This window comes from Marmota flaviventris, chromosome 7, assembly GCF_047511675.1.
Source record: "Marmota flaviventris isolate mMarFla1 chromosome 7, mMarFla1.hap1, whole genome shotgun sequence".
NCBI classification, from domain to species: domain Eukaryota; kingdom Metazoa; phylum Chordata; class Mammalia; order Rodentia; family Sciuridae; genus Marmota; species Marmota flaviventris.
This window is the reverse complement of record NC_092504.1, coordinates 64,822,273-64,847,320: the sequence shown is the minus strand read 5'-3', so window position 1 is coordinate 64,847,320 and position 25,048 is coordinate 64,822,273. Positions and strand designations below refer to the sequence as shown.

Sequence of the window (25,048 nt, the reverse complement as noted above, 5' to 3'; positions counted from 1 at the left end):
AACAAATTGAATAACATAGAAGAAATAGAAAAATCCCTAGGAACATACAATTTGTCAAGATAGAATCATGAAGAGAGAAAATGGAAACAGACTAATAATGAATGAGAAAATTAAATCAGTAATTAAAAAAAACAACAGATAAAAGCCCCAAACATATGGATTCACTGGTGAATTCTTCCAAATACTTAAAGAAAAATTAACATTAATATTTTGTGAAATCTTCCAAAAGAGTGAATAGAACACTTCCAAGTTAATTTTATGAGACCTGCTTCATTCTTACACCAACCCAGACAAGGACTTCACAAAAAAGTAAAGTTGCAAGCCAATATCCCTGCTGGACTCATATGCAAAATTCTTCAATAAAAAACTAGCAAACTAAATTGAATAGCATATGCAAAGAATAATTTACCATAACCATGTGGGTTTTGACCATGGGATATAAGGAGAATAGAGGAAGAATGAAAAAGAAGTAATTATGTGAAAAGATGAGTATGTTAATTAATTTGACTGTAGTGATCATTTCACAATATATACATATATTTCATGGCTGTACATTGTGTATCATAACAATATTTAAATATGAAACATTACTGTCTCCTTTTTCCCCTCTCTATGGATAGTATATAAGCAGGAGGGCATTATAATTTTATTTTCCAAACTAGGATCATTTTGAGAAAGATAGGGGCTACGATTAATGGCTACACCAAGACAGCAAGAGTTAACCTGGACTGTCCAGACAGCATTGAGATGTGTGGTCTCCACACCTATAAACTATTTAAACTTTTCTGATTTAGAGTTGATTTATCCAATGTTTGTGTAAAATGCTTCCAAAGTTTAGCCATAGATTTGCCAAAACTATGATAATGATGTTTTAAAAATACTAAAACATGTTTTCTTATGGTTGATCTTTTTTATTTTATTTTATTGCTGTGGAAAAATCATATTACATGGAATTGTAATTGTGGTACAGAGACATGAAATTTAATCTAGAATAATAAATATTTCTGTTCTTTTTTCTATTTTTCAAATAATATCAGAGCAGTAAAATATTCTATAATAAAAGTTTTCATGAAATATCATATTGCGTGTAAAAATATGTGTGATCAGTTATTTTGGTTGGTAAGAATATGAAATTGAAAGTTTAGGGTTTTATGTTAGTTAACTTGGCTCCTATTCATGGATATATATTGTATCTGTAATTTCAATCAGCTGTTTAATAAATGCATATGGCAGTTTGTAAAATATAGATCACTGTTGAAAAAATCCACTGTAAATGTTAGAAAAATAATTATGAACATAAAGAGTACTAGTGACAGACAGTCTCAGAAGTATCATTTTGTTTAATTCAATACAATTCTAAACATGTATTCTATGCCAGTAATGGTCCTGGGTATATAATGATGAAAGGAAACACTTCTTACCTTCGAAGAATTCAATAGTCTATATATTGGGAGTAAAAATTTGAACCAAGATTATAATAAAGCAAAAAATTACACAATAGATATTTGTGGCTGGTACTCTTGGCACATAGGGGTTAAAAATAGTGTGTGTTTTTGTAAAATTATTTCTCATGGGATTTTTCTTATGGAAAGCTGCAGGACCAAGCATTTTAGATAGAAAAAAATAATAAAAGGTTCAATAAGAACTGGAAAATGTACATACATCAATGCCATTATGAGAGTAGAGAAGGAGGGGTGAAGAAGAAGGTGAATCAGCATGGATTGAGAATTTAAGTGTGAAATGTGGTTTTAATTGTCTTCTACTAAAATGAAGAAACTTTAGGTATATCTTACCTTTAAGGAAATGGCAGTTTGTAAAATATAGATCATTGTTGAAAAAATCCACTGTAAATGTTAGAAAAATAATTATGAACATAAAGAGTACTAGTGACAGACAGTCTCAGAAGTATCATTTATTGATATTGTTATAACAAAGTGAAGGAAGGTGAGGTGGAGCTGGCTTTCCTATCATTTAAAGGGAGGTGGAGCCGGCTTTCCTATCATTTAAAGGCAGATAAATTGAAGGAAGATTTCATTGCTTGCTGGGTATCACCCCAAATTCTCACCTGGGTAAAAGGGCAGATGGGCACCTGTCTGGTTTATTTACCATATCTTGTGTTCTGAACCAAAAATGTGGTGTCAGGTAGATGGGTGGTTGTAGAAGACAATGAAGGAGAGGTGAATGAACTATATAACATCTGGGACACTTGACTAATTGCAGGACCTTAGAGATAAAGAATACTGTAACCCAATGAGTAGTAGCCCTAAGCAATGGAGGAAGGGTGAGCAATAATAACAGACATACCCATTCCAGAGTTCCCCATTGTAGACATATAGAGATACATTTATGATAACATAAATCTCCTTCTAATTTTGCAATTGAAAAGTAATTGGAAACATCCTGGATTGCTTCCCAGTTGCAAATGAGGGAGTGAGAACCTAAAGTCAAGTGAGAATGCCACTGACTAGTCCTATAGCAGTTGAGTTATATGGCTATTTGTGGTCAGAAAGAATAGGAAGCCTCTTCTCAGAGCAAAATGGGGGTGGAGTGAGGGAAGAAATGGGTGTGGATGTCACAGATGGCCATACCTTAATCTCAGTCTCTTGATATTGTTATAACAATTGCTACTAATTTTACTTTACATTATTGTAGTACATTATCATTTACAAGAATGACTTTTATACAATAATGTCTACAAAAACAAAGGAGAATGGCAGGGCATTCAGGTATGTGGCTATTATTTTATAGAAGAGAAAATTGCAAGTGAAGAATATTGTATGTATTCTAGAGAAAGTCGAAGTAACAGAATATTCAGTCTATGATTTTATGATGATTTTTTTTCATTGCTGGTCTTTCTCAATTATTACTATCAGTCAGGTTTCTCATGCGAAGCCCAAAGTTCTGCTATCCCACAGAAGCAGTGAAGATTGTCGTCTCAGTGCAAACCATGCAGAGAGGATGGCAAGGATTAAATTCCAAAGAGAAGATTTTTCAGCCAATCGTCCTTTACAGTTAAAAGAGCAACAACTAATAAAAGGTTATTTTTATCTTAGGGAGTATAAGGGCGATTCTCTTGACAACCATGCCAAATTTACCACATTGCTTACAGCAAGGCTGGAAACCTCTGAGCTTTGCTTGGATCTATCAGGACAGGGGTAGATGTGTGTTTTGGATAGGGGATGTTACAACTCAACATAGATTTCCATGCTAAGCCAGAGTGGCAATTGAAATAAGCCTCCTGGTCAGTCTCCTTGTTCCAGAGCCCCATCTTCCCTTGTACTGATCCTTATCATGTTATGGATGTGGAGTGATTCTTGCAGGAACAGTTGTTTATGAAAGTACCAGGGTTGTTGCCCGAGTGAGACAACGGACAGAACTGATGATCTAGTCTAGGCCATCTCCAGACACACAACATCCTTCATGGCAATTCCTCCAGTTTTCTAGATTGAATGGAGTACTTCTTACACCTGACACCATTTCCCTCCCCTTCTCTTACTAAACTAGGCTATCTTAGAAGTTAGGGTAAGGAAAATTTCAAGTAAATAAGGCTCTCTGGAGGTTTTCTGGCTCCAAGGCAACTCTTTTGTTCTATTTCTGCCAGCAGACCAAGAGGAAAGCCCGTCTAGAGGCCACATGGCTTACAGCAGACAAAGAACTGAGAAAAGTGCCTGTGAAGTCACAGCCATTCATTCTCTTTATATCTGTCTCTGTCTCTCTCTCTCTCCACTTAACATTAATGGGGAGGATATATTATATGCCCAGGGAACAATTTTAGGTGTTTGAAATAGAATGAGTAATGACATACAGTCCCTGCCTTATGAATTCACTAATAGAAAACTAATAAACCAAAAAGTACAGGAAGACAGAGGAGGGAAACTTTACCCAGACTGAAGGAGGAGAAAGACAAGGGATAGCTTCCTGACAGGAATGATACTACAACTGGATCTTAAGCAAGTAGTAGAACCTAGCCACGGGAAAAAATGGGATCAAGGATGGATAAATTCTCTTTTCAATAATATAGCATGGGGAATCTTTCAACAACTGAATGGAGAATTCTAGGGATGGAGTGGCTGACAATTCCTTATCAATGGAACAGAAAGTGAAAGCAAGCACTAGGATATGAAACTAGAGATATACCCTGAGAACACGTCACAGAAGCCCTTGTTCAACCATAACAAACATGTGATCACTAAACTGCAGTCAATGGGAATATATGATGACTGTCAACAGGAAAGTGGCCTGGCTAGACTGGCAATTCGGAAGAACCATCCCATGCCCGCAGTGGTGGGGAATGGATTTAAGGGGCTGTGGATGGAGAGTGTGAGAATCACAGGGACAAGTTCATAATCTCTTTCAGTAATCAAGGCTAGACTTAAAAGAGATTATAGGTTATGGACATGGAGAAAAAGATATATTTTAAGGGAACACACAATTAAATAAGTCATTAGTGAGAAGTGCTACAAATGACTCTTATGTTCCTAGTTTGAGAAGTTGGGTGGATAGTGGCACCACCATTTGGAGTGTTTTTATGCCTTTAGTATCTATGAAGGGGAATATTTCTTAAGCTTGACTGACCATTTCTCTACTGATTTGGTATGGACTATAAACAGTCCCTGAGAATATATGCAAGAACCTGAGAGGGAGACAGAGGCACACTCAAGTTTAGGAGGAAAGTTGAATATCACTGTTACCATGACAACCAGAAGGAATAAAAAGTAGAAGAAAAAAAATGAGGAGATAAACATTGTCAAATACAAAAAAGGAATGAGAAAATGAAGACCAAAATTTGGTGGTCATTATTGATAACTGTCCTCCTACGGGTTAAGGTGTATTTATCTTAGGCTAAGGAGATTTTATAGATAAGTGATTTTTGCTGCTTCTATCAGAATTATAAGACTAAAATTATGTTCTCTAAAAATAACAAACATACGTTGATTTAACATATTCTCCCTATCCTGGAAGTTCTTGGCAATTCATATTTTGTAATTTGAAAATATTTTGAGCCTATTGCACCAGCACCCTCATCCCTCATTTTTACATTATGAAGATTGAGATGCTATTTAGGTTTACTGATGTTTCTACATGAAGTCACAAAGTCTGCATTGGAATCACCATACTTTTCTTTTGCATCTAATGTTTAAATTCTAGGCTTTGCTAGAATTACAATTTTCTACTCATGACTGTGATGAGGATTTTCCTTACAAGAAGTTTGTATACTAAGAGAGGACACCAAGGTATTTTCTGGGTCCTAGAGATAAGGAAGGGGAGTCAGGAAGAAAAGCTTGGGGTATTATAGGTATATTTTAAGGGAGACCAGCCACTTTTCCAGGCTCAGATACTATAATTGTGTCTGGAGGTATAAACTTTGTGAAAACTGGAAGATGTGCAATTAGCTATACTCTTATAAATGAGTATTTGACATGAGGTTTAGGCAGTTTGGAGGTATGATAAGGAATGTTATTGGAGCAGAGAAACTTCCTATACTACTGCTGTATCTGGAGAGATTTTACCAGGTTAGTGGTACAGCACCTTTCTTAAGTGGGCTGAAGTTTTGCAAATTTTGGTGGTAGTGATGGATAGACATATCAAGAAGAATTCAAAATATTTCCTGTAATGTCTACCCCATGATATTACACCTGTGAATATGCTATGTTCCTGGGCAAAAAGAACTTTCGAGACATAACCAACACTACTAGTTGTTTGACCTCAAAATAGGGAAAATACCCTGGACATAATATAATCATCTGTGGTTTTGAAAGCAGATGAGGAAGAGAGAAGTCGGGGAAATTGAAAACATTGAGAAGAAGTCAGTATGTTGTTGATAGCTTTAAGATGAAGGGGCCATGGAGACTACAATCATATATCCAAAAGGAACTGAATTCTGCCAACAATCTAAATGAGCTTGGGAGTGAATTCTTCCCCTAAGTGTCCAGAAGGAATTTCAGCTCTGCTAACACTTTGATTTCAGCCTTGTGAGACCTTGAACTGAGAACCCAGCCCAACCATGCTCGACTTCTGACATGCAGAACTGGGACATGAAAAAATGATGTTATTCCAGGTTGCTAAAGTTGAGGTAATGTGTTACTCAGTGATAGAAACCTAGTGTTAGGCATAGTAGGGACTTTAAGGTACCTTAAGGGAGCATGTTGAAGAGGAAATTAATGTTTTAGGATAGTTGGGATGCTGGGATGGACTGGAGGCTCAGAATCTATTTTGAATATTGAAAGGAATGTGACCTCATTTTGTACTCAAGGTTGGGGAATCAGGAGTATAAGTTATAATTATAATGTAATCTAGGAGAAATAACAAAAAAATAACACTGGAACAACACAAGCTAAAGTAGTGAGAATTTCCACACAGTAAGAAAAACAACCTTAGGCAAAAAGAGAAGCTAACATATTCAGAGCCTTTGACTTTTCACTGGACATTTTTGTACTTCTGTACAAGATATGAAAAACTATCTTTTAAAAATGCCTACCTGAACTATAAGAGATAAATCAAGGAAATACATACTGGTTCAGTCTGGACCAGAATTAAACTGGAAGTAGCTGTTTGTAATAGCCCACTGTGGTGTTATAGTAAGAATCAAGGGGGGCCAATATTCAACAGAAGGAGTTATAGGAGCTCATCCAGCTAGTCTTTCACATCTGACACATCTCCTTTTCAAGGACTTCTTCATTTACATAATACATTTTTAATGTTCTTATTAGTAAAACCACTGCCTTATATTTCACTCCATAAATTCCTATATTGAAACTTTTCACTATCCTACAGTGCTCCACAATCTCTTCCTTTGCAACTGAATTTTCTTCTTCCTTTTTTGCATTTTCATAGCGAAACAGGAAAAAGCAAAGTCTTATCATGTTTGTGAGTCATAATTTGATGAATATGAGTCAGAAGCAAATGATCCAAATATCCACTATCATCCATTCTAGAAATCTGAGTCATCCTAGGCTTTTCCCTTTTCTTTACCCTACATCTTGCCAGATCAAGTCTTGTAGACAATCTCTTTAATCTCTCTTATACCTATATCCTTCTTTCCAAATGCTTCTTTGCATGCTTATTCTTACCTGAATTAATAAAACAGCTTTGTGATCAATCTTCACTCCTCTGTCACATTTGGTCAGCATTACCTCTCCTCTTTAACCCCCCTCAAATTACACTTATCTTCAACAATATCATGTAATATACTATATCCATGCTCAAAATACTTTCCCCAAACCAAAGGCTTTCTGAACATAGTCAATAGCTTAACACACAAAATTTTTGAAACCTGGAATTTGACTTCCTAGTCATCCAGTATACTCTCAACTTTTTAAATTTTTCTACCATGTTCATTATTTTAAATATACCATTCCAGGTTCTGTGATGCTTCCCTGCCTGTGGACATACTGTTTTCTTTGACTGACCTGAACTGTCCTCTCCATGTTTTTTTTTTCTTTTTGTCCTGGTAAATCCTTCTCATACTTAAACTCTCATATGACACAGTACCTCCTCTGTGGTAATGTACAACCCTCAATCAACAAAACTTATATCCAGTGTCTTGGATGAATAGATATTCTACTATAGAAACTAAGGTTCTATAATCAATGATTTACTATTCTGTCTTCTCAACTGTCTATGAGCTCAATTTGGCTATTCCTACAGTTTACTGCAGTACCTGTTGCTTGGCCATTTCTGATGTTTGTTGCTATTATTCTAATTAATAATACATTTTTCTTCTGGTGCTATGAGATTGCAATAAGTGATATAACTTGACATTTATCTTCATCATTCCTCCTCTTTTGCTTTTTTTCTGTTTTCATATTCTTTTTTCTTTAGTCACCTCCTTCCTCAATAAGAACTCAGAGTTGGACATTATTAAACACTTACACATTAGTACAAAATAATCTGCCTTCTCTTTTGTTTGCCAATTATATAGGCTTCTATAGTTACAGAGGTATTTATGCTCTATCACTTTAAGGGAAGTTATTTTTGAGTGGGAACTGCAGATGTGTCCCTTCTCCTTCAACCACATCATATACTTGACAACCTATTTTGTGGGTACAAAAAGTAACTAAATGTTAGTGTGACAGAGCATGAGCCACCCCAATGGAAGTTAAATTGTAAAGCTCAGTATAGTTGCATAAAATAACTTGTATTTAAAAATTCATTGTTCCACACTCGAGGAGCTCGTAAGATATTTTTTTCAGCACATTAAAACTTAATAATGATGATGAAACCTAGAAAGTACGCTAGAAATATTTTGTAAATTTTAAAAAATGTAATGTGAAATATTTCAAACATATCCCTAAGTAGAAAGAACAGAATAATGCTTCCCTGGGTACTCATCATCGACTTAAAATATTACTCACAAAGGACCCATCACTTTCATCTCTTTCCTCCTACAAACTCCTCTCACCAATGAGATTATTTTAAAGCAAATTCCAATTCCAAACACCCGTAAAGTTTCATCTGATAAAACTTCAATATGGTTCTCTGAAAGATAGCACTTTAAAAAGAATATAATTATAGTTTTATTATCATACCTTAAAATTACAGTAATTCCTCAGTATTATCAAGTTCCCATTTATTATGCAAATTTCCCACAACTATTTCATATATTACTTTTTTATAGATGTTTTGACTAACTCAGGGTCCAAGTGAGATTGTATTTTTCAAGAGTTCTGACACTACAACCATTGGAGGATAAAGCCATTGAGAGAACTGAAATAATTTTGAAATAATGTTTGATAATAGAGAATTGTCTAACTAAAGAGTAGTAGTGCCAAGTGTGGTGGTACACCCCTGTAATCCCAGTGGCTGGGGAGGCTGAGGCAGAAAGATAGCAAGTTCAAAGCCAGCCACAGCAAATGTGAGGTGCTAAGAAACTCAGGGAGACCCTGTCTCTAAATAAAATACAAAATAGGGCTAGGGATGTGGTTTCAGTGGTTGAGTGCCCCTGAGTTCAATCCCTGGTACCCACTCCCCAGAAAAAAGAGTAGCAGTATACTCACAGTTATGGTAACTGATATTTATAAAGAATTTTCATAGAGGTTCTTAAGATGGTGGATTAGCATGAGGCAGCATTTCTCTTAGCTACCAGTACCCATAACTCAAACAGCAGGAATAACACATCTCCCTGAGGTTTAGAGTGAGAATTCATGATCCTGGAAGGCAGTCTGTCCTAGGATAACCAGAGACTGTTCAACTCATTAATTGGAGATATCTATCTATCTATCTATCTATCTATCTATCTATCTATCTCTACTGGTCAGTGATCCAGAAGCCATCTTGGGATTACAGGTGGCAGAGCCTAAGGAAACTGGAAACCCAGATCCATGAGTTTGCATTTTACTGTGGGAATACAGTTTAGAGAAGCTGAAGAGAGCTGGGCTCTTCCCAGCTCCAAGAACCCAGAGGCTGACAGGGGCTGATGGGACTGGTTACAGTGGGTCAGAGTCAGAAAGTTGGAAGAGGGTGTGAGGGCATTTTTCCCTCAGATCACCCAGCCAGTCAATCCTCTGCCCTTCCCAGGGCATACCTTGGGATAGCACTTGCTGGGTCCCAGCACCAGCCTTGTTTCCAACTCTCTCACCCCACAGTGTGGCATCCACAGGTCTCTGTGTCCTGGCAGATCCAGAATCAGTTCACCACTCAATAGGGCTTTCCTGCTCCCCAGTACCCATTCTCCAATTCCTACCTGGCACCCAACCCTGCCCAGGTCTCATAGCTTATTGACTGGCCCACATTGACTTCAAATGATCCAACCTTGATACACTTGTAGGGAAATAGCTGGGTCCCCTGATGTGGCTAGGTCCCCAATTGCCCCACAGCTACTTAGCCACTGGAACACTCAGTCCAGTGTGCAGCTTCATGGTCGCCTGCAGGCCTGGCCTTGATACACCCTGTGCAGAGCAGCTGATGGCCCCACGTGGCTACTGAGATGGAAAGCTGAGAAACTTTTGAGCATGAGCAGAAACAATTGTTCAATTTTTAATGGAGTTTTTTCTCTTTTCTTTTTCTTTTTTTTCTCACATTTCCACCAATTTTGAAAGCAACTATTTTTCATGCATCAGTTTATTGAGGATTGAGATGTCTGAGTAGTATATTTCAGTTTTGTTTTTCATTCTTTTATTCATACCTTTTTTACTTTTAAAAATTTCATTATATATTATATATACATATATGTGTAAATATATATATATATATCTGTGTGTGTATATATATATATATATATATATATATATATATATATATTTCTCTTCCATATTTGTATCCCTTCTCTTTCTCTTTCTCCTCCTGGTAGTCAGTCTTGATTATTCCCTCTTTCACTCTTCATTCTTCCTTTAATTTTTTCTCCTCCTTCCTTATGGGCATCACATTCTGAACCACTCCTGTTCTCTCTTTGTCCACCATCTAAAATTGTGAACCCTTTTTGCAAACTTAGTGTTTTTCTTGTAGAGAATATCTAAACACATCATTTCTGTTTACTGCAACAAAACTGTAGACGTCAAAGAAAGGGCTATTTGGTTTAAGGCTGTATACTGTTTGCATTGGTTGCTTTTATTATTTGTCTCCCCCTTAAGTGGAGGGTGCTAGAAAACTTCAGGGACATTATAAGTCTGAAGGGTAGAAACTGCTGCCTCAGATCCACAATGCTAGAATAACATGAATAAACAGGTGAATAAATCACTCCAAACAAACCAATATGTGCCAAAACAGAGTAACAATGACAGCATAGTAGAAAAAATGTCAGAAAAGGAGTTTAGAACTACATAGTTAAATTGACCTGTGAGGTAAAGAATGAAGAAGGGAGTGAAATCAGGGATAAAATTCAGGAAGTAAAAGATCACTTCAATTCTAAAAAGGAATCAATTATAAATCTTTAAACTGAAGTAATCAACAAATCAAATTAAAATTTCAATGGAAAGTATCACCAACAGACTAGACCACTGGAAGACAGAACCTCAGGCAATGAAGGTGAAATATATATATATATATACAATCTTGAAAATAAAGTTGACCACACAGAGAAGATAGTAGGAAACCATGAACAGAACTTCCAAGAATCATGGGATAACATGAAAAGACCAAATTTAAGATTGATCAGGACAGATGTATGTACAGAGATACAAACAAAAGGAATACACAATCTTTTCAAAGAAATAATATCATAAAACTGCCCAAACCTAAAGAACAAAATGGAAAATTAAATACAAGAGGCAATATGACAGACCCACCCACACTAAGGCACATTATAATGAACATGTCTAATATACAGAATAAAGAAAAATATTTAAAGGCTACCAGAGAAAAACAACAGGTAACATTTAGATGGAACCAATCTGGATTTTAGCTGATTTCTCAACCCAGAGTCTCAATGATAGGAGGTCTTGGAATAATATATATCAAGCTATGAAAGAAAATGGATGCAGCTGAGAATAATATGCCTAGAAAAATTAAGGTTCAGATTTGAAGATGAAATAAAAACCTTCCATGACAAACAAAAATTAAAAGAATTCACAACTAGAAAGACTGCTCTACAGAACATACTCTACAAAATTTTCCACAAAGATCAAATGGAAAAAAATAAAAAAGGTAAAAACCAGCAAAGGGATGAACTACACAAAAGGAATAATCTATCAAAGGAAAAACTGATTCAAATTAAAAACCAGAAATAAGCCAAAATGACAAGCAATACAAATCATATCTCAATAATAATCTTGAATATTAATGGCATAAACTGATCAATCAAAAGACATAGACTAGCAGATTGGATTAAAAAACAAGACCCAATAATATGCTCTCCCCTAAAGACTCGCCTCATAGCCAAAGTCATCCACAGACTAAAGGTAAAAGGATGGGAAAAGCATGTCACCCTCATGAATCACATAAACAAGCAGGGTTTTTTTCCTCGTAACAGATAAAGTGGACTTCAAGCCAAAGTTAATCAGAAGGGACAAAGAAGAACATTTTATACTGCTTGTGGGAATTATATAACAGTAAGACATAACAATCATATTTATTCCCCAAACAATGGAGCATCTAGGTACATCAAACAACCCTTCTGAATTTCAAGAACCAAATAGACCATACACAATAATAATGGGTGACTTTAATACTCCTCTCTTACCTACTGGAAGGATCCTCAAAATAAAAACTAAACAAAAAAACTATAGAAGAAAACAGACCTATAAAGAATATTTCATCCATCAACAAGTATATATAATTTCTTCTTAGCAGCACATGGATCCTTCTTTAAAATACACTGTATCTTATGCTACAAAGCAACTCTTAGCAAATAAAAATAAAAATATAGACATAATATCCTGCATTCTACCAGATCACAATGGAATAAAATTAAAAATCAATGATAGAATAAAAAATAGAAGCTACATTAATGCCTGGAGACTAAATAATACAGTATTTAATGATGAATGGATAGCATAAGAAATAGGGGATGAAATTAAAAAATACTTAGAAGTAAATGAGAATAGTGATACAATATATCAATATCTCTGGGATGCTATGAAGGCAGGGCTGACAGGAAAAGTGCATTAAGCTCCTTCATTCAAATAACAGAAAGTCAATGAATAAATGATCTAACATTATATCTCAATGCCCTAGAAAAAGAAGAACAAAACAACACCAAATGCAGTAGAAGATAGGAAATAATTAAAATCAGAGCTGAAATTAATTAAATTAAAACAAAAGAAACAATTTAAAAAATTGACAAAATCAAAAGTTGGTTCTTTAAATAAATAAATAAAATTGATAAACCCTTAGCCACACTAATGAAGAGGAGAACAAAAACTCAAATTATTAAAATTCATAATGAAAAAGGAAATATCACAATGGATATTAATGAAATACAGAAGGTAACCAGAAACTATTTTAAAAATTTATATTACAATAGAAAATCTTGAAGACATCCACAGATTTCTTGAGACATATGAACTATCCAAACTGAATCAGGAGGACATACACATTTAAGCAGATCAATTTCAAACAATAAAATAGAAGGTGCCCTAAAAAGCCTACCAATTAAGAAAACTCCAGGACCAGATGAATTCATAACAGACTTCTACAAGATTTTCAAAGAATTAACACCAATACTTCTCACATTATTCCATTAAATTGAAAAAGAAGGAACCTTTCCAAACTCATTCTATGAAGCTAGTATCACTCTGATACCAAAATCAGATAAAGACATATCAAGGAAAGAAAACTTCAAACCAATATTCCTGATGAACATAGATGCTAAAATTCTCAATAAAATTCTGACAAATTGCATGCAAAAACATGTTAAAAAGATAGTCCACTATGATCAAGTGGGGTTTATCCTAGAGATCCAAAGTTGGTTCAACATACAAAAATCAATGAATGTATAAATTAAATAGACTTAAAGGCAAGAATCGTATTATCATCTCAATAGATGCAGAAAAAGTAGTTGACAAAATACAGTACCCCTTCTTGCTCAGAACACTAGAAAAACTAAGAATAGTAGGAACATACCTCAACATTATAAAAGCTACATATGCTAAATACATGGACAATATTATTCTAAATTAAAAAATATTGAATAATTCCCTCTAACAACTAGAACAAGACAAGGATGTCCTTATTCACCACATTTATTCAAAATTTCCCTTGAAACTCTAGCCAGAGCATTCAAAGAGATGAAAGTAATTAAAGTAATATGTATAGGAAAAGAACTCCTCAAACTATCATTATTGGGTGACAAAATGATTCTATATTTTGAAGACTTAAAGACATTCCACCAGAAAACTCCTAGAACTAACAAATGAATTCAGGAAATTTAATTTAATCAAATGTGCTCTATATATCAGTGATGAGTGAACTAAAAACTGCTCTATTCACAATAGCCTCAAAAAAAATTGTGAATCAATGTAACAAAAGAGGTGAAAGACCTCTACAATGAAAACTACAGAACACTAAAGAAGAAATAAAAGATCTTAGAAGATGGAAAGATCTCCCATGCTCTTGGATAGGCAGAATTAATAGTGTCAAAATGGCCATACTATCGAAAGTGTTGATTTAATGCAATCCCTATTAAAATTCCAATGACATTATTCATAGAAATAGAAAGTCAATCATGAAATTCATTTGGAAAAAGAAGAGACCTTGAATAGCTGAATCCTTATCAAGAAAAGTTAAGCAGGAGGCATCACAATACCAGGCCTTAAATTGTACTACAGAACCATAATAACAAAAAAATAATGGTATTGGCAACAACACAGACATGAAGACCAATGCTATAGAATAGAAGACATAGAGACAAACCCATATAAATCCAGTTATCTCATATTAGACAAAGGTGCCATAAACATACAATGGAGAAAAAAATAACCTCTTCAACTAATGGTGCTGGGAAAACTAGAAATCCATATGAAGTTGAATGAAATTGAATGCCTATCTCTCACCCTGCACAAAACTCAACTCAAAGTAGATCAAGGACATAGATACTAGACCAGAGACACTGCACCTACTAGAAGAAAAAGTAGGGCCAAATCTTCACCATGTTAGCTTAGGAACTGACTTCCTTAACAAGACCCCTAAAACATAAGAATTAAAATCAAGAATCAATAAATGAGATGGAATAAAACAAAGTTAAGAATTAATAACAGGAGGAGAGAGCTTCCAGAATAGGAGAAAATATTTACCACTTGTACCTCAGATAGAGGATTCATCTCCAGGATATATAAAGAGCTCAACAAACTTAACACCAAAAAACAAATAACCCAATCAATAAATGGGTTAAGGAAATGAACAGACAATTCACAGAAGAAATATAATCAATTAACAAATGTATGAATAAATGTTTAACATCTCTAGCAATTAGAGATATACAAATCAAAACTACACTGTGATTTTATCTCACACCAGTCAGAATAGCAATTATCAAGAATACAAGCAAAAATAATTGTTGGTGAGAATGTGGGGAAAAAGGTACACTCATACATTGGGGATGGGGCTGCAAATTGGTGAAACCACTATGGTAAGCAGTATGAAGATTTCTCAGAAAACTTGGAATGAAAACACCACTTGACTCAGTTATCCCACTCCTCAGTTTATACCCAGAGGACTTGAAATCAGCATACTACAGTGACACAGCCAAATCTATGTTTATAGAACCTCAAATCACAATAGCTAAACTATGAAACCAATCTAGGTGCCCTTCCACAGATGAGTGGATAAAGAAAATGTAGTGTATATATACACAATGGAATATTATTTAGCCTTAAATAAGAATTAACTTATGACATTTGCTAGTAAATAGATGGAGCTGGAGAATAGCATGCTAAGTGAAATAAGCAAATCCCAAAGATTCAAAGGCTGAACATTTTCTCTGATATGTGGATAATCATTTACAATAAGGGGAGGGTGACTTGGGAAGAATAGAGGTACTTTCAATTCCACAGAGGGGAGTAAAGGGAGAGGAGAAGGTATGGAGGTAGAACAGATAGTAGAATGGATCAGATATTGTTACCCTATATGCATATATGATTACACAACCTGAGTAAGTCTACATCATGTACAAGGAGTATAATGAGAATTTGAGGGAAGCCATCCATGAATTACATGAGGATCTTCTCTCAGCATGGAAGCCAGGGAGATTTAGGCTCGGCCTTGGGAACTACGCATGGCTCCCACAGCAATAGATTGCCCAATGCATGTGACCTTTTTCTCTGCTCTGCTAGGATGATCTCTTATAGTAGCTCTGGAGGTGGGCATAACCCGCTGGGAACTGGACAGTCCACCTTTAAAATAAAGCAGGCAGAGGCTCCATTTTGCCAGAGTCTAGAAGATCAATCTATTGGATCATCTTGCTTGTCCTGCTGCTGCTTTTGAAACTACTTTCTGTGTTCTATGGGGGGAGGGGTTGCAGTTTTATTTCCCTTAACTTTTATTTCTCAGCCAGCCCATTCCACCCAGGGGGACCCCATTCCCTCCACCCACATGGGACATGGGTAAGAACTTTAATCCTTTTATGTTTTAATTATAGGAGACAAAAAGAAAAAAGATAAGAAAGCAGAAAAGGAAGAAAAAGAGAAAGAGAAAAAAAGGACACAGCAAAGTAATTATTAAAGCTATGTAAGAAGCTCTGGCTAAGCTTAAAGAAAAAGAAGAAAGACAGAAGATGGCAGAGAAGAAATGAATAAAACGACTGGAAGAACTAGAAGAGGAGTGATTGGAACAAGAAAAATGAGAAAGAAAAAAACAAAAAGGAAAACAAAAGAACATTTAAAAAAAGAAAGAAAGCTTTTAACTAAATCCCAGACAGAAGCCAGAATCAAAGCCAAAGCTACCCTTAAACTTTTACAAGCTTGGGGTGTGAAAGTGCCATCAAAAGATTCTTTGCCAAAGAAAAGGTAAATTTATGAAGGTAAAATAAGAAGAAAACACCACAGCAACTAGAAAATAAAGAAGTGTCCGAACCAATGGAATTAAGGGCGGTTGTAGAAGTTTTAGAACAAGAAATACAAGAAAAAGAAGAGACAGCATCCTCTGTTGAACCAGAATAAGAAGAGGAAACTGAGGATGGTGGATTGGATGATTGGGAAGCTATGGCTAGTGATGAGGAGAGAGAAAAAGAAGGAAACATGGTTCATAAAGAAGTAAAAGAAAACCTTGAAGAGAAGTAGGGAGAGGAAAAAGAAGAGGAGGAGGAGGAGGAGGAGGAGGAGGAGGAGGAGGAGGAGGAGGAGGAGGAGGAGGAGAATGAAGAGGAAAAAGAGGAGGAAGGAGAATGTGAAGGCAGTGAAAGTGATGAGAAAGATGAAAAGATGTCAGATGAGAAAGATTCAGGGAAAACATTAGATAAAAAGCCAAGTAAAGAAATGAGCATTCCGCAGTCATTTATTTAAAAAAAAAATCAATTAAAAAAAAAGAAATGAGCTCAGACTCTGATGATGATGGAACTAAAAACAAAAGGGCTTATGACAAAGAAAAACAGAGTTGAGAAATGGTAAAATTTTTACATAGTAAAAATGTAAATACAGGAAAACTAAGAGCCCCTTTTATCTGTGTACTTGGACATGTGGACACAGAAAAGACAAAAATTCTAGATAAGCTCCACCACACATACATCCAAGATGGTGAAGCAGGTGGTATCACATGCAAATCAGGGCAACAAATGTTCCCGTGGAACTAAGATGATTAAAAAATTTTGACAGAATGTTCGGATTCCAGAAATGCTAATTATTGATACACCTGGGATTTCAGTAATCTGAGAAACATAGGAAGCTCTCCTTGTGAAATTGCCATTTTAGTTGTTGATATTATGCATGGTTTGGAGCCTCAGACAATTGAATCTATCAACCTTCTGAAACCTAAAACATGTCTCTTCATTGTTGCACTTAATAATGCACAATATATGATTGTAAAAATCTCTGATGTGGCTACTATTTTAAAGAAGCCGAAAAAGAATTAAAAAGATGAGTTTGAGGAAAGAGCAAAAGCTATTATTGTAGAATTTGCATAGCAGGGTTTGAATGCTGCTTTGTTTTATGAGAATAAAGATCCCTGCTCTTTTGTGTCTTTGGTACCTACCTCCGCACATACTGGTGATGGCATGGGAAGTCTGATCTACCTTCTTGTGGAGTTAATTCAGACCATGTTGAGCAAGAGACTGGCACACTATGAAGAGCTGAGAGCACAGGTGATGGAGGTTAAAGCTCTCTCAGGAATGGGAACCACTCTCAATGTCATATTGATCAATGGGCATCTGAAGGAAGGAGATACAATCATTGCTCCTAGAGTAGAAGGACCTATTGTCACTTAGATTCAAGGACTCCCATTACTCTCTCCTATGAAGAGAAGATCCTCATGTAATTCATAGATGACTTCACATAAGAAATTATCCTCCATTTACATGTGATGTATCAAAATGCATTCTATTGTCATGTATAATTAATAAGAGGAAATAAAAAATATGTAAGAAAATAATTTTCAGAGAAAAGATAGTGTTTGCAATATAATAAGATGAAGAGTTTTATATGTACAATAAGACAGCAAATAGATATATTTATGTATATATAGTTGGTTATTTGCCAGTCACATTTGAGGCAACTTTTTTTTAATAGTATGATTTGTGAATGAAGAACCAGTATGGAAAGCATAAAGAAGTAGAAGGAGTTCAGGGGGTAAAGATTCTTGGAAAAGATCTGGAAAAAACATTATCGTAGCTGTATACATTTGTCTTTGTGTCTTCTATTCTGTTCTACTTGGTTTACCTCTCCTGGTGGCTTATAAAGAAAATGAAGTCCCTGTTCAGGTGCCGGTTCCTGCCTATGTCCCAAGTGAGTGGTGGGAATAGGGTTTCCCTCTGTGGAATGGGCTGACTGAGAAATAAAAGCTACGAGAATAAAACAGCAAAAACCCCCATAGAAAACAGAAAGTGGTTTCAAAAGCAGGGACAGGACAGGCAAGCCGATTGGATAGATTGAGCTTCTAGACTCTGGCAAAATGGAGCCCACACCTGCTTTATTTATACTGGGAAACATGAAAGGCCTTCCATAGTTTGTTCTTCATCAAAAAAGGTTAAAGGTGGGCTGTTCAGTTCCCAACAGGTTACTCCCATCTCAGAGCTACTATGAGGGATCTTCTTAGCAAAGCAGAGATAGTCCATTGAACAATCTATTGCAATGGGAGAGAGTCATGGATATTTCCCAAGGCCAAACCTAAATCTCCCTGCAGAGATTTAGATGGAGTTGTATATGTACAATAAGACAGCAAATTGATATATTTATGTACATATATAGTTGGTTATTTGCCAGTCACATTTGAGGCAACTTTTCTTTATAGTAAGATCACAGAGAAGACAGGTAAATAATTTCTTGAAATTTGTCTTTTGGCCCTTAGAGTAGCACATTATCTATCTGCAATTATATATAAAGAGATAACAATGAGAAACTAATGAAAGGAGAAAGTGAAAGTTTAAGACCATATCATTTATTGGTTCTTTCCTGAGCTACAGGAGTTCTGTTGAGGAATTTGTTGCCTGTGCTTATATGTTGGAGTGTTTTCTTCTAGTAGTTGCAAAGTTTCTGTACCTAGGACTTTGATCAACTTTAGCTGGATTTTGGGTAGCGTAAGAGAGAGATCTAGCTTCATTATCCTACATATGAATATCCATTGCACTTAGCACCTTTTATTAAAGAGATTGGCTTTTCTTGAATATATGTTTTTGGCAGCCTGTTAAGAATCAGATTATTGTAGCTGTATACATTTGTCTTTGTGTTTTCTACTCTGTTCCACTTGTCTGTTTTTATGCAAGTATCACGCTGTTTTTATTATTGTTGTCCTGTAGTATAATTTGAAATTGGGTATTATGAGCCCTCTAGCATTGCTTTTTTTGCTCAGGATTTGCTTTGGCTATTCTGGGTCTTTTGTTCTCTCAAGTAAACTTCAGGATTGTTTTTTTTTCTAGTTCTGTGTAGATGTCATTGGTACTTAGATTGATTTTGGTAGTATTGCCATTTTACCACTATTCATTCTGCCTATCCATGAACATGGGAGGTCTTTCTATCTTCTAATGATAAAAACAATTGCGGATTTGAAGAGACAGAATATATAATATATATTATGTATATAATATATATAAAAAAACCTTTGCTAGCTACTTTTCTGAAAGATAATTAATATCCAGGACACATAAAGGAAAAAAAAAACAAGCAAACAAACAAACATACAAAACCTCAATAACAAAAACAAACCACAAAAACCCATTCAATAAATGGTCAAATGAACTAAATGGACACTTCTCAAAAGAGGAAGTAAAAATGGCCAACAATCATATGAAGAAATGTTAAACATCTTTAGCCACCAAGAAAATACAAATTAAAAGGAAATCAAGATTTTTTCCTCACCCCAGTCGGAATGGCAATCATCAAGAATCCAAACAACAAAGGATGTAGGAAAACAACTCTTATACACTGTTGGTGGGAATGTAGTTTAGTCAAGTTGCCTTAGAAATCAGTATGGATTTTCTTCAAAACACTGAAAGTTGAATTACCATATGATCCAGCTATACTACTTTTTGGTACCTATCCAAAAGAATTAAAATCAGCACACTTTACAGATACATGCATACCCATGCTTATCAGTTCACAATAGCTAAGTTATGGAATCAGGAATCAGTCTAGGTTTCTGTCAACAGATAAAGGCATAATGAAAATATGATATATATACATACATACACACAATGGCTACAAAGATATAAGAAATTATGTCATATGCAGGAAAATGAATAAAACTGGAGAACATCACATTAACCAAAAGAAGTCAGGCTCAGAAAGATAATTGTCTATGTTTTCTCTCATATATGTAAGCTAGAGGAAAAAAAAAAAGATGCAAAGTAAGTAGTACGGAGACCATTAGGGCAGAGTAAGGGGATCAAAGGGAAGGAGGAGGAGAAGGTAAGAAGTATCAAAAAGTAAAATTGATCAAATTTTATGTATGTCTAAATATGCTAAAATGAAACACATCATTTTGTATAATTAACATCCATCAATTTTTTTAAAGAGTTGACAGTTTGCAAGAATAGGTAATGTAGTTGTAGTGAGAGGTTTACAGCTTAGAACTCAGTTGGATTCAACTCTAACTCGACAAAGTGGAGTGAGCCTGAGAGTATCAGTAACTTCTCTGCTGACTGGCTGTTGGTGAACTCTTATGTTAGCTGGTGAAATCCTTTGAAGGAATAGTCAGGAAGACCTCCTGTTACTAGTATTTGTCCCCCAGAGCAGATTACCTAAAGATAAACATTTTTGCAGCAAGTAGATGCAAACTACTGACTATATAACATACATTTGACCTCCAGTTACTGACCTGTTGAACACAATTTTGTCCAATAGTTGATGCCTGTCTCTTTCTCTCTAGATGTGTGTATGTATGTGTGTGTGTATGTGTGTGTGTATATATATATATATATATATATATGTACATATACATGTATATATAATTTGTATGTATATACATATACATACATAATCTATAGGCATATATAATTTGTATGTATATACATATACATACATAATCTATAGGCATATATACATACAAATTATATATGCCTATAAATTATGTTTATATTTATGGTATTTCAAAATCTATCTAAAATACTTATATTCATTTTGTATATTCATAACATTTTAATATTTACAATACTTAAAAATTTTAGTTGGGAGCTTAGGAGTAATTTAAATGTTCTCTTTTATAATTTGTCCTCTTTTTTAGTTAGGATATTTTCCCTAATGACGATTTACTATTTTTAAATATAGAATGATAAATTTTTAACCAGAAGAAAGAGAAAACCCTTTATTATTATATATAATTATAAATATATCTCAATTTGATAAATAAAATATGGGGCTTTCTTTTGGCTTTAAGTAGTTGTCTTTCAGTATTTTATTTTTTGGCTTTAAGTATTTGATATGCTTTGTAAGATTATATGAAAAAGCTTGGTGTATAAATTGGATATGATTTTGAGAAACATAAATTAATAATGTGTGGGAGGATACACTGAATGGTTTCCCCAAACCTCTTGGAGATAAAGAATGTGATAATCCTACTTGGTGCTTGTCTTTGTCAAGTACTGTGGAGGAAACTTGGTCATGGCAATTTAGACTTGAAGAGATTACATCTAGCTTTAACAAATAAGAAAATGGTTCTTAGTTCATAAAGAATAGAATAAAAGTCAGGTTAATATAGTAATGTGTGTTTCTCACAAGGACAAGATTGAGTAACCCTTAATGGGAAAATGATATTTCTAGTGGCAAATTTGATTTTATTTCAGTTGCTCTTAAAAAATCAACCACAGCCAAGGATAGATATCCCCACTTTACCTTGACTACATCTCAAACCACTCATTTCTAAGTCCCCTAATGTACTCAAAAGGTAGTAGAAACTGAGACTAGAGCTCATCCCTTCATGCTGCAGCAGCCAGTCATTGACATTCAGAGGACTTCTGGGCATTATATAAACAACAAAAAGCAGGTGGAGGTTGAACTGTCATTATTTTGTAGTAAAAGGTGATATCTTAGGATAGGCCAGCTAGGGAATAGCACATAGAAAAGAGCTAAAAGAAAAATGTGTGATGGGAAGGAAAGCAGGATGAGACTAAAATCAGGAAAAAAGAGGATAAAAGTCATATGACATGCCCTTTGAAGACCCATGGAGAATCTGTGGTGGACCTCCTGTGAGTGCCTAAGTGATGAGTCTCTCCCCTTTCCATGGTACAATGAAGCAGGTTAGGTATGCAGACCCTAGAACCTGACCCAAACCCTACACTCCCTCACCCCCACTGCTCTGCTTAGCTACGGCTCAATGTTCCATTTGGTTCAGTTAAGAAATGCTTCGGTCTTAAATAGACCTAGTATGTTCAATCGACGAAAGGGAGGTGAGTTTGGGTTGCATTCAAAGTGAGGATCTGCTAGTCCACGTTGGTCTGATGGGTAGAGACTAATCGTTATTGTGACTATTTGTCAGGAAGGCATTTTGACCAGGTTATTTATATCTGGCACTCTAGGTTTGAAAGTAACAGAATAGGGTAGAAATAACTTTCAGTGAAGATTATTTGGTGGGAGTGGAAAGAATATACCATACAAGAGTAGTATTTTGCATAAAGGAAGTTCTGTAAGTCTGAATTTTTACTCAGAATTTTTAAAAAAGATCAGATAATACTTAGTGGATTATTTTTTTATATATGATAGTGGAATGCATTATAATTCTTATTACACATACAGAGCACAATTTTTCATATCTCTGGTTGTATACAAAGTATATTCACACTAATTCATGTCTTCATACATGTACTTTGGATAATAATGATCATCATGTTCCACCATCATTAATAACCCCATGCCATTCCCCTCCAACCCCTTCCTTCCTCTGTCACCCCTCTGCCCTATCTAGAGTTCATCTATTCCTCCCATGCTCCCTCTCTCTATCCGACTATGAATCAGCCTCCTTTTATCAAAGAAAACATTCAGCATTTGGTTGTTTGGAATTGGCTAACTTCACTTAGCATTATCTTCTCTAACTCCATCCATCTACCTGCAAATGCCATGATTTTATTCTCTTAGTGGATTATAAGAAAATATGATTGACATCATATTGTGTATCTGGATCTGGTATCCAAGCAAGCCCTTATATGCTAGGCACCCTAAAACCCTGCCTCTGCAAATGATTTGATGTATATATTCAACTTTTAACAACTGAAGTGTTAGAGTGCATATAAAAAGAATTACAGCTCCTCTTAATTCCATCTGTATGTTGATTCTTGCAATAGTAGTATCTAATGTAAACTTGGAATTAAAAGACACTTAATAAATTTTACTCAAATGAACTTGATGTCCTGATTCTATGTGAACCAGATAAGTTTGGATCAAAACAGTATAAAATGATATTCACCTCATAAGAAAGTGATCCAAACATATTGAATTTGTGAGTCATGGACTTAGAAGAAAAACAGTTTCTTATGTAGTTTGGACATAAAAAGGCTATTTTAGTTTAAGCAAAGGATAATTCAACTTTACCTGAGGATTTCATACTAACATTGAAAATGGAAAACATTGTAATAGCCTGAAACTATAATAGAAAATTCCATCAACTGGAATTATAATGTGCAGATGACTGCATTTCTGCCTTAGACATGATTGTGACCAGAGGCTAAATTCTTGAACTTCATGTACCACATTTGTCCAATAAGTTGAATTAGAGGGTTGCATGGTAATTCAACATGGTTATTAAAACATATGGAGGTTAAAATACCAATATAATACATTGGATTATAACCTGAATTGTGGAATCTGGAAACCATTCTAGGTTTGAAATATTCTGTTTTATAATTTGCTCAACTTGTAGCCTTGTTTAGAGCTAGTATTTTGGAAGAGCTAAATGCATATTTATGGAAATAGTAAGAAGAAAATAAATTCAGGTCCTCAGGGTTGTGGGTTCAGTACCAAATTGTGGAAAATATAGACAATCCCTGTTTTTATTTGTTTGTTTGTTTGTTTTTTGTTTTCCTATAACACTGAAAAACAGCAGTTAAAAATGCTGTTTGGGGTGAGAGGTAGGGGATCTCTCCCTTTATTCTCCTCATTGATAGGAGCTCTTGATGCTTCAGGATATCTCAACCACTATCACATTCTATAGATTGTTTATTTTCAGCTTCCTAACAGATGAACCCTATAAATAGTGTATGGAAGTTCCTCAATAAAATTAGAGGGGGCTGGGGCTTTAGCTCAGTGGCAGAGCACTTGCCCAGCATATATGAAGCACTGGCTTTGATCCTCAGCACCACATAATAAATAAATAAATAAAATAAGGGTATTGTTGTCTCTCTACAACTAAAAATATTTTTTAAAAATTAAAAATAGGATTATAATGTGATCCAGCTATACCACTCCTGGATATATATCAAAGGAAATGAACTCAGAATTCTTTTATAAGAGATAGCTGCATACCCATGTTAATTGCGGAAATATCCATGATAACTAAGATGGAATCAGTCTAAATGTTCATTAATAGATGAATGGATAAATAAAATATAGTATATAATACATGTATATATACTTATTATATATATGCATATATTATACATATGTATGCACAGTGGAGAATTATTCATGCATAAAGAAAAATAAAATCCTGTTATCTGCAGCAAAATGGATGGACCTGGAGTACATTATGTTAAGCACAATAAGCTAGACAAAGAAAAGACAAGTATCTCATGTTTCCCTCATATGTGGAAACTAAATATAAGCTGAATTGAAAGTAGAAAAGTGTTCTTGGTGTTATTTGTAGGGTGCTGGAGGGGAGAAGAAGGGTAAGGTTGGAGAAAGGGTGATGGATATGATCAGTGCATGCCAGATTGTAGGGAAATTTCACTGTGAATTCATATAATATGTACATTTAATACATATTAATAAAAAAGAAAATTGAAACTGAGACAAAACAAAAACTTTTCCCTGAACCCAGAACTTCCTTTGACACAGTAGCTGCCAAAGCAGCACAAACAGTAGTGTAGGGTTCCATGGACCTTTCC

At 35.0% G+C, this 25,048-nt stretch overlaps 1 protein-coding gene and 1 pseudogene across 2 annotated transcripts in view; one reads left to right on the top strand and one right to left on the bottom strand.

Annotated features, from left to right (window-relative positions):
- The window catches only part of Cfap299 (cilia and flagella associated protein 299), a 641,205-nt gene that overhangs the window by 45,145 nt on the left and 571,012 nt on the right, over positions 1 to 25,048 (bottom strand). The gene's annotated exons all lie outside the window — the stretch shown is intronic.
- LOC114096287 (eukaryotic translation initiation factor 5B-like) overlaps positions 1 to 25,048 on the top strand; it is a 51,724-nt pseudogene that overhangs the window by 21,101 nt on the left and 5,575 nt on the right.